Source organism: Pseudophryne corroboree, chromosome 1, assembly GCF_028390025.1.
Source record: "Pseudophryne corroboree isolate aPseCor3 chromosome 1, aPseCor3.hap2, whole genome shotgun sequence".
NCBI classification, from domain to species: Eukaryota; Metazoa; Chordata; class Amphibia; order Anura; family Myobatrachidae; genus Pseudophryne; species Pseudophryne corroboree.
This window is the reverse complement of record NC_086444.1, coordinates 728,840,106-728,849,984: the sequence shown is the minus strand read 5'-3', so window position 1 is coordinate 728,849,984 and position 9,879 is coordinate 728,840,106. Positions and strand designations below refer to the sequence as shown.

General features: G+C 45.2%; 1 pseudogene; it reads right to left on the bottom strand.

The window, feature by feature from the left end:
* Positions 1 to 492: 492 nt before the first annotated feature.
* LOC134944142 (5S ribosomal RNA) lies at positions 493 to 611 on the bottom strand (annotated as a pseudogene).
* Positions 612 to 9,879: the final 9,268 nt, after the last annotated feature.

Here is a 9,879-nt window from a genome sequence, read left to right as displayed (position 1 = left end):
GTCAAAGAGAGGGGGGAATGTACATGTATAGAAGAAAAAGTATGACTGTTGTTTGGGCGCACTCTTATGTTAACTATCTGTTAATTGATAAGTCAAGTATTTGAGGAGTAATAACAGTACAATCTTTATTTCTGCTCTTTAAAATACATGGGGGCTAAACACGACAGGTTGGAGATGGAGTAAATGTGGATAGGTCAGCTGGAGACAACGGTCTCCCAATTTAATGTTCAGATCTTAATTATTCCTAGATAAATGCATGTCGGAAGTTAGCTACATATTAAGCTACTTCCCTCTGCCCAAGATCTGTACAAACTGTGTTTGTATTAATGCAGCCCTAATTGGGTTACAATCGTGAAGTGGGAGAGCCCATACACTTGGTAACACTTCTAAACAATGACCTCCGTAATGAGTAAAAAGAATGTAATGGGAGTAGGAAGATAAAGTATAAGTGGTGATACTGCTGTTGGTATTTTTTCTACAGGAAGGGGAGTCTCCCTACTTCACTGGGTATTCCCTAGTGGTCGCCCGTCTAGGTACTGACCCAGCCCACCTGCGTTTAGCTTCCAAGATCGGACGAGATTGGGCGTGAACGTAGGGGTATGGTCGTAGGAGGGTTCAAACCTATAGTACCAATGAGAGTGCACCGAAATGGGAGGATTAATTCCTCCTCAGAAAAGAGAATGCTAGAAATGCGTACTGAGAAAGGAGAAAGGTGACAAGAAAGTAAACAGGTGTGAATCTGCTGTCCACGTTAGACCGAGGAAGTGTGTCTCCTGGGGGGACACGCTCCTCTGAATCGTGGATGAGAGTTCACAGAAGAAAGAACAGTAGGAAGAGATATATGTGTAATTTTAGGATGGGAGGAAGAAAAGGCAAAAAGAAGGTTTTTTACACATTAACTGTAGGTCCCCTGGGGGTTACCTCAGATGTTTGATTACTGCCAAATCCTGGTTCAAAGATACAACACAGTGACAGGTGTTTAAAACAAATATCCACCAGAGATAGAGATGGAGAGAATATCTTATGAATGGTGTCAAAACATAGTATATATATCGTTGCTTGTGCACTTTGGATTTACATAGCAATAAACAGTTTGATGGACGAATTTATGTCGTGCACCAGAACCTTAGATTTCACAGGTGATATGAGCAGAATGTCCCGTATCAGGACAGATCTTAGGCACAGGCCTATACCTGAGGCAAAAAGAAAGAAAGAAATACCCCTGTACACTTCTCTCAATGGTGAGGAAACTTCACGGGAGCATGCAATACACAGTCTGAGATTACCTAGGGCAGAGTACATGCAGGATCACACCGCACCTGTCCTATTTACACTTGGGTGTGAGAAAAAAGTGTGGCACATTATACTAGGGCAATGAGAGGACATAGATAAACCATGCTAATTAATTGAAAACACCAGCACTGTGAATATAGAGATTCTCTCTGTGAGCAAAAGGGGGCTTTGAAAATTGGAGCAGGTAACTGTTGGATGTCACTTCTACAGTTAGTAGATGAACAGGGTGCCTGCAAGAGATGCAAGGCCACCAATACCTGCCCCTGTCACAAAGTTAGGCCTCAGATTACCTAAACTGCATTGTACAATTATTATTTTTTTTTTATTTTTTTATATATAATTAATTCTCCAGGTGAATGTCAAATACCACTCCTTCAGTTGGTAGGCAGATAGGGTGCCCGCAAGAAATGCGGGACCACCAATACCTGCCCTTATCACAGGGTTAAACCTCAGAGTACCTGGACTGAAATGGTACAAATATGCAATATAACTAGGCTGGAAGCACCAGCAATATAGCTTAGAGCAATTTCTGCACTGTAGCAAGGGTGCTCAGTCTTAGCAATAGAAATGGTACAACAATGATAAATAAACATCACCACTCCAAGTGTCAGACAGGTCGGGTGCTTGCAGGAATGCAGGAAAACGCGTTTCACCCGGTCTCGGGCTTGTTCACTTCCATTCTGAACAGCTCCTTAGTATCTCCATAGCTGGGTGTTTAAAAACCCTGAGTGATTATTGCCAACCAATAGCTGACCGTGTGGGCGGATATGCACTAAACATATGGTCCAATCCAGGGCCTTACAAATAAATCATATGGGCGGGTTATACTGGGGAAGGTAAAATGGGCTGAGAGGGGCGGAAGTTGCACTTCTCACTTCCGCCCTAAGTGTGTTGCCACATTGGGGACATAATGGCAATGTAGTCAGAGGACGGCGGGCTATAGCAGACTGAGTGTAGTAAAGGTTACGGGAAATGTTCCCGTCCTGCTTGGGTAATCTCGTCTGAGCGGCCGCGAGGAGTGGCATAGCGCTGGTGAGTGTGGGCGGAAGCTATCATCCGAACTTCCGCCCGCTCTTGGGATGTCCGGTTGCTAGGATACCCGCGTCTGGGTAAGCAAAGCTGGAAGACTTCAGGAGGCCGACATGAGGATACTGGAGTGCCCTCGTGAATGTTAAAGGGCATTCAGGGAGGGGCCAGTATGCCCCGCCCACCCTCCGTACATGAGAATGAGGGTAACACTAAAAACAAAAAATAAAATATAAAATATAAAATAAATAAAATAAATAAAAAATAAAAAATAAAAAATATATAAATATAAATAATAAAAATAATAATAAAATTTAAATATATGAATATGAATGTACAAATTATATATGAAAAGATAGTAAGATGAGCATAAATGTGGTTGTAAAACTGAAAATAGATGATAGAGATAAGTGACAATGAAAGTAGGAATAAAAATTAGTGAACAAAATAAATAAATAAGAATATTGATAAATAAAAAAAATATGAATTATATGTTGTGTGTAAGTGAAGAAAATATGTAAGTGAAAAAAATATATAATAACTGTAAAGTGAATGAGGTGCTAGATGATGAGAGCGGGCCATAAGGTGAATAACAGGTGAGTGGTATGTAAATGTAGAATGAAGGAGTGTGAGCCAATGGAGGACAGGTGTTGGTCTGGGTGACAAAGGTGCTAAAATAAGGCATGGATAGCTGTAGTGCCACGAGCTTGCTGGTAATAGATCATATATCAGATTGACGAGTGTGGAATAGGCGGAAAAAGTGAGAGCACCCTAGGGGAGGAGGGTGATACTGAAGTTGGGAGTCTATGTGAGTGAGTGATGAGAGTGAGTGTTGTGTGATAATTAGTGTCGAGCCAGTGCCAAGATGATGTGTAGGTGGAGTGAAGATACTGGTTACTGTTGAACAAGAATATAGCGTAGGAGATATTACTAAATAAAAAATGCCGAAATATACATATTGGAACATGATATCAATGTAGGATGAAAAAGGTGGAGGGGCCCAAGGAGTCATGAAGGTTGTCTGAGGTGTGTGTCAGGTGTGGGAAGAACCAAAGGGGAAAGGAGGAATTTGATAGGTCATAAGGACTAACTGTGATTATAATTATAAGAATACGTTGTAATTAATATTCTCATTGAGGCCATTCGGTCGAAGTCCACCCAGCCTGAAGGTCCACTCGCTTTCTTTTTTCAAAAGTTCCTTGGTGATATCGCCACCCCTGATTCCCAGATGGATTTGCTCCAGCAGAGGGAAGTAGCTTAATATGTAGCTAACTTCCGACATGCATTTATCTAGGAATAATTAAGATCTGAACATTAAATTGGGAGACCGTTGTCTCCAGCTGACCTATCCACATTTACTCCATCTCCAACCTGTCGTGTTTAGCCCCCATGTATTTTAAAGAGCAGAAATAAAGATTGTACTGTTATTACTCCTCAAATACTTGACTTATCAATTAACAGATAGTTAACATAAGAGTGCGCCCAAACAAGAGTCATACTTTTCTTCTATACATGTAAAGTCTGAAATAAGAAAGGCCATGAGATACGGTCAAACGCCTTTTCGACATCAAGTGAAAGGATAATAGATGGGGTTTGTCTGCAGTTCAACAATTGAATAAGGTCGATTGCTCGCCTAGTGTTGTCCCTTGCCTGGCACCCAGGAATAAATCCCACCTGGTCATAATGTATCAGATCAGGGAGCACACCATTGAGACGGGTAGCTAAAATTTCGGCATAGAGTTTAATGTCCAAATTCAATAAGTAAATCGGCTGATAGCGCAGTTTCGAGGATCCCTGCCCTCTTTGTGGATAACTATAACTCTGGCCTCCAGCATAGTGCTCGGGAATGGGGTGCCATGCAGTACAGCGTTAAACAATACTCTGAGAGGGGGGACCAAAATAGAGGCAAATTTCTTATAATATGAGGCCGAGAAGCCATCAGGGCCTGGAGCTTTAGAGGATTTGAAATTTCTTAGCACGGCAGCAATTTCCCCATCGGTTATATCCTTATTCAGCTTCCGAAGAGGCGTGTGAAGATACGGGGTTCTTCTAATCACTCAGACACATAGCCGATGAAACCAAAGTGATGGTTTATTTCTCACAGCACACAGGAATAGATAATTCACAGGAAACAGACGTAAATATAGCCCAGAAACAGTATACAGGTAGCAGTCCAGATAGTAAGTCCCAGTAGAGGATTTAGGTCCACAGTAATTCCACACAGAAGTTCCAGATAAACAGGTCCACACAGCAGAACTATCACTGAGCCTACACAGCAGTGATAGCAGATTAGTCCATGCAGTAGTAAGTACATATGGTGATGCGTTCCACAAGGTTCCCTGGCAGAGAATCACCCCTTAGCCAGAGTCCTGCGACTAACATCCGGAGCTGACCTACGCAACCTCTTTTAAAACCTTCCAAATGCCCATCATGCCGCGCTCACCTGGGGAGGAGACGCAGGTTCCTGATTGGTGGTATCCCACCTCAGGTATTTCCCTACTCCCTCCCACAGCTGGCCTTCTCCTGCTGACCACATGCTGGGTCAGGCTCCGTGATGTCTGTCAGAGACCAGGATGGAACAGAGGAAAGTAAACAGAAGGGACAATGACAGGGAAATTGGATTAAGTCCTGATTGTCCCCTGTGGAGGAGAAGTTTCAAAGAGACATTACCTGGTCCTCAAATGTATTTCCTGTGTGACCATATAAGGATCACAGGATGGACTCAATAGGCATAGCAATGATAACCTGTAATAACCTCCTACCAGACTGGCATCCTCCTACAATAACATAACATGGCAGCACTAGGTGCCAGGTCACAGCACACCTGTATTTACCTGGGTAAGATTATAGTTCAGAATATATAGGGTAATGGATGAACACACACATGGGGTAATAGTGACACAAGCCAGAGAGACATGGGAACAGAAGGAATAAAAAGTACATTAAACGCTGTAAAGATTGAAACACCACAAATACAGTATTAGCCCCTGCCTATATCTTTACATTTCCTTCCTCTACTTTTTGTTCCTCGTTCCGAAGTGTTGAGGAAACATTACCACCCAGGAGCAGTGAGTGCAGGGGAGAGAACATCATGCATGTCTGTACCACCTGAGTCCCACAGGGTGATGTCACACCAGACCCATGTGGTAAGAGGCAGTAGTGTTAAACAACCAGCAAGGACAATATTACAATATGACACATTCATTTTCACCAGCAGGGGATTTAGCAATTCAGATGTTGGGTATCCCCACTCCACAACATTGCAAACTTTTACAGCCGGCCCACCTATTGGGTGTACTTATACCTGTGCCTCTGGCACAATGGGGCAGGGAGTACCTTCCACCTCCCCCCCTTGCACAAGGAACAGCTGCCTAAAGGCAGGCCAATGTTGGGGTTCTGCCCCCAGCACTTCCGCAACTCTGTCCAGTCCTTCCTTCCTCAAACCCCAACCAGGGGGCTGGCAAATTTCCGTACAGCACGTGGTCTCAATACCTAGTGCTGAGGATGGACCCTTCATCAGAAACAATTCAGCTGGTGGCTGCAGGGGAGTCACCAGCACAGGCTGGTCCTGTGCCAGCGCTCCCCCTCAAAAGCCAGTATCTCACCTGCAGCTCCTTCTGCGCACACCTCCTCCTGGATAACCTCCTCCCCCGCCAGTCCTGTGCGCTTGGTAGCTGGTGGGGTACCAGTCAGGGTTTTATCAACTGAAGCTTCCACAATTATCTCCACAACTTGCTCTTGCTCTGCAGATGGAAGGGGAGCGGGTTGCACTGTGCCTTCACCCTGGTAAAGGAGACAAGGTAACAAGCGGCATCTCCCAACCTCCACTTGATCTTTAGTTGCTTGGGCCTGGCTTAAGGCAGGCACATCCCTCGGCACATAGTTATAGTCCACAACACTTTCACAGGTATTACGGTGGTGCCACACATCCTTTTCTGGTTCCTGCTCTGATATTATGTTAACAGTCTCTGCTACCAATGTCACTTTTGAATCACAGGGTACGTACCAGTATTCACATCGCAGCTCCTCATTCTCCAAATCGTTAAAATGGAATAATCCTTCATAATCTTCTTGTGGAGTTAGGGTAGCAGGAGATACACAAGGCATTTTCTCATCAGCCTTCCTCAGTGAAATGAATGGGGCTGCCGTTGCCAATCCATCGCAATGAGCCTCCCCCAGCTGAATAAGCTGGGCATCCTGGAGCAAAAGGCCATCCGTGACTGGTATGTTTGTAGTCGGGGAGTGGAACAATACTCCCCCATCCATGGTGATCTCTGGGGCACAGTATTCATTGATTCCCTGGCAGCTGGTTACTAGGTCTACATCTTCCACCTCAGCAAAAGGGAAGGTGTAGCACAGCTCCTCCTGGGATGCCTGTATTGTGGGCATAGCCTTCACTTCAGCGCTAGCCTCTCCCAGCATAGTACACCGGGCAACTGCTTCCCTTGGGTTTGGGAGAAGCTGTTGCAGACGGTGCCTTTCTGCATCCACCCTGCAACACTGGTCTAGCCATGCTGGGGTATCCAGGAGCCCCTGATCCATTGCCTCTTCCTCTGCCACAATGAAGCACTCCTCCAGACACTCCAGCTGTTCCCACACACTCATCCCTGGGCCGAGATGAAGGATCCACGCCCGGTAATCGGTGAACGCTTTTGTTGGATCCTGCTGATCCTGGAGAATAAGCTGGAGGATTTCCCTGCGAGTGCAGAATTGGAAAGGGATGCCTCGCAGCTGGCATTCTGCTATCAGCTCCTCCATGCTCATTTCTTCCAATGTGGTTATGGGCCCCGTTGACAATGACTTTGCTCCCTTGGTAACAGGCACTTGCAAGGCGGACCCCTCAGTCATCTGCCCGGGTTGCAGCGGCACCATTTTGGATATTTCCTCTGGCTCTAACTCAGAAGATAATTGATTCTGGACTTGCCCTTCAGCCTCACAATATTGACTTCTCTGCATCATTTGGGTCACTGTAGCACTCACTTCCTCTGTGAATTCTACAAACTCTGGCTCCCCCAGCAGATTCCATGAGGCTGCCTCACTTTTACAGAGCAGGAATGCATCCCCCAGGTAACACAACTTGTCCTGTATGCTGGATACTCTCCAGCCACTGATCATCCGCATATTTTCATTCCAGTACTCCCAAATGTACTGCATCTTTATAGCACTCAATAACAGATCCGGCTTTCCAGCCTGCCGATACACCGACACACCTCCATCCACGAGCTCCACTGCCCTGGGAGACTTGAGGCGTTCATTTTCTTTCCTTGGAAACATTTTATTTTGCACAGGACTGACACCTGCTCACTTGTTACCACCTCACTGCAGATCCTCTTGCATTACATATGGCCTGTTCCTCTGTTCTCTGCTGGGCCTTCACGCTTCCTGCGGTCGTTGTTTGGTGTCTGAATGATCCCACTGCTGCCGCCAAATGTGAAGATACAGGGTTCTTCTAATCACTCAGACACAGAGCCGATGAAACCAAAGTGATGGTTTATTTCTCACAGCACACAGGAATAGATAATTCACAGGAAACAGACGTAAATATAGCCCAGAAACAGTATACAGGTAGCAGTCCAGATAGTAAGTCCCAGTAGAGGATTTAGGTCCACAGTAATTCCACACAGAAGTTCCAGATAAACAGGTCCACACAGCAGAACTATCACTGAGCCTACACAGCAGTGATAGCAGATTAGTCCATGCAGTAGTAAGTACATATGGTGATGCGTTCCACAAGGTTCCCTGGTAGAGAATCACCCCTTAGCCAGAGTCCTGCGACTAACATCCGGAGCTGACCTACGCAACCTCTTTTAAAACCTTCCAAATGCCCATCATGCCGCGCTCACCTGGGGAGGAGACGCAGGTTCCTGATTGGTGGTATCCCACCTCAGGTATTTCCCTACTCCCTCCCACAGCTGGCCTTCTCCTGCTGACCACATGCTGGGTCAGGCTCCGTGATGTCTGTCAGAGACCAGGATGGAACAGAGGAAAGTAAACAGAAGGGACAATGACAGGGAAATTGGATTAAGTCCCGATTGTCCCCTGTGGAGGAGAAGTTTCAAAGAGACATTACCTGGTCCTCAAATGTATTTCCTGTGTGACCATATAAGGATCACAGGATGGACTCAATAGGCATAGCAATGATAACCTGTAATAACCTCCTACCAGACTGGCATCCTCCTACAATAACATAACATGGCAGCACTAGGTGCCAGGTCACAGCACACCTGTATTTACCTGGGTAAGATTATAGTTCAGAATATATAGGGTAATGGATGAACACACACATGGGGTAATAGTGACACAAGCCAGAGAGACATGGGAACAGAAGGAATAAAAAGTACATTAAACGCTATAAAGATTGAAACACCACAAATACAGTATTAGCCCCTGCCTATATCTTTACATGGCGAATTCAGACAGTCGAGGGAGGTTAGCCCGATGCAAGAATTCCGATATTAAGGCATCCAGGGGACTGGGACCTGAGTAAACTGAGTTTAAATTATAGAGCTTAGAGTAGTAGTCCCGGAACACCTTATTTATGGCATCTGGGGCATGTGTGACCTCGCCAGATTTGGTATGTACTGCCAGAATATTATTCTGTGATCGCTGCACTCTAAGGCGGGAAGCCAAGATTCTATCAGCTTTGTCTCCCTTCTCATAGAAGGTCTGATTTAGCCTCTGGAGAGACTTTGCCGTACGTTCTGACAAAGAGAGCGAGATCGCAGATCTCGCCTCCAGCAAGGTCTTTAAATTGGCAGGGGTAAGTGAGGGTTCGTGTTGTCGCTCAATAATCTGGAGTTTAGTGGAAAGCAAGAGGAAGTTAGCTTCCTGAGTCTTTTTAAACCTAGATGCCTGACTAATCAAATGCCCGCGTAAAACAGCCTTATGTGCTTCCCATAAAGTAATAGGCGAGGTCTCCGGGAGGTCATTAATTAGAAAATATTCAGTGAGACAGCTTTTAATATGGCTAGTAACTTCCGGAGTATGCGATAGGGAATCGTTCAACTGCCAGGAGGCAGGAGGGGGACAATAGAATGGAGATCAACAGTGATCGGGCAATGGTCGGACCATATCATAGGGAGTATACAAGTAGATTTAAGTTTAGAGGACAGGTCCCGGCTGAGTAGGATCATGTCTATCCTAGAATAGGAGTTATGGACAGGGGAAAAAAAAGTATAGTCCCTAGTCAGAGGATCAGTTAATCTGTATGAGTCAAATAGTAATTGGAGTTTCAAAAGATCTAGTAGTGCGAGAGATGCCGAGGATGGGTGTTTAGGGATAGAAGGGAGAGGAAAAGGAGGGGAGGATCTATCCAAAGAGGCATCAAGAACCTCATTAAAGTCACCTGCTAATATAACTTCCCCCCTACAGAGTCTAGTCAAATGCGAATTCAGACTCCTGAAGAAGGACGCCTGGTTTTGGTTCAGAGCATAAACATTAACAAGAGTACATAAAACATTATTCAGTTTCCCAATAAGAATGAGCCATCTACCCGATTTATCTACATGACTGTCCATCAATTCGAATGTGAGGTGGGCAGCTAACAAGATGGAAACCCCA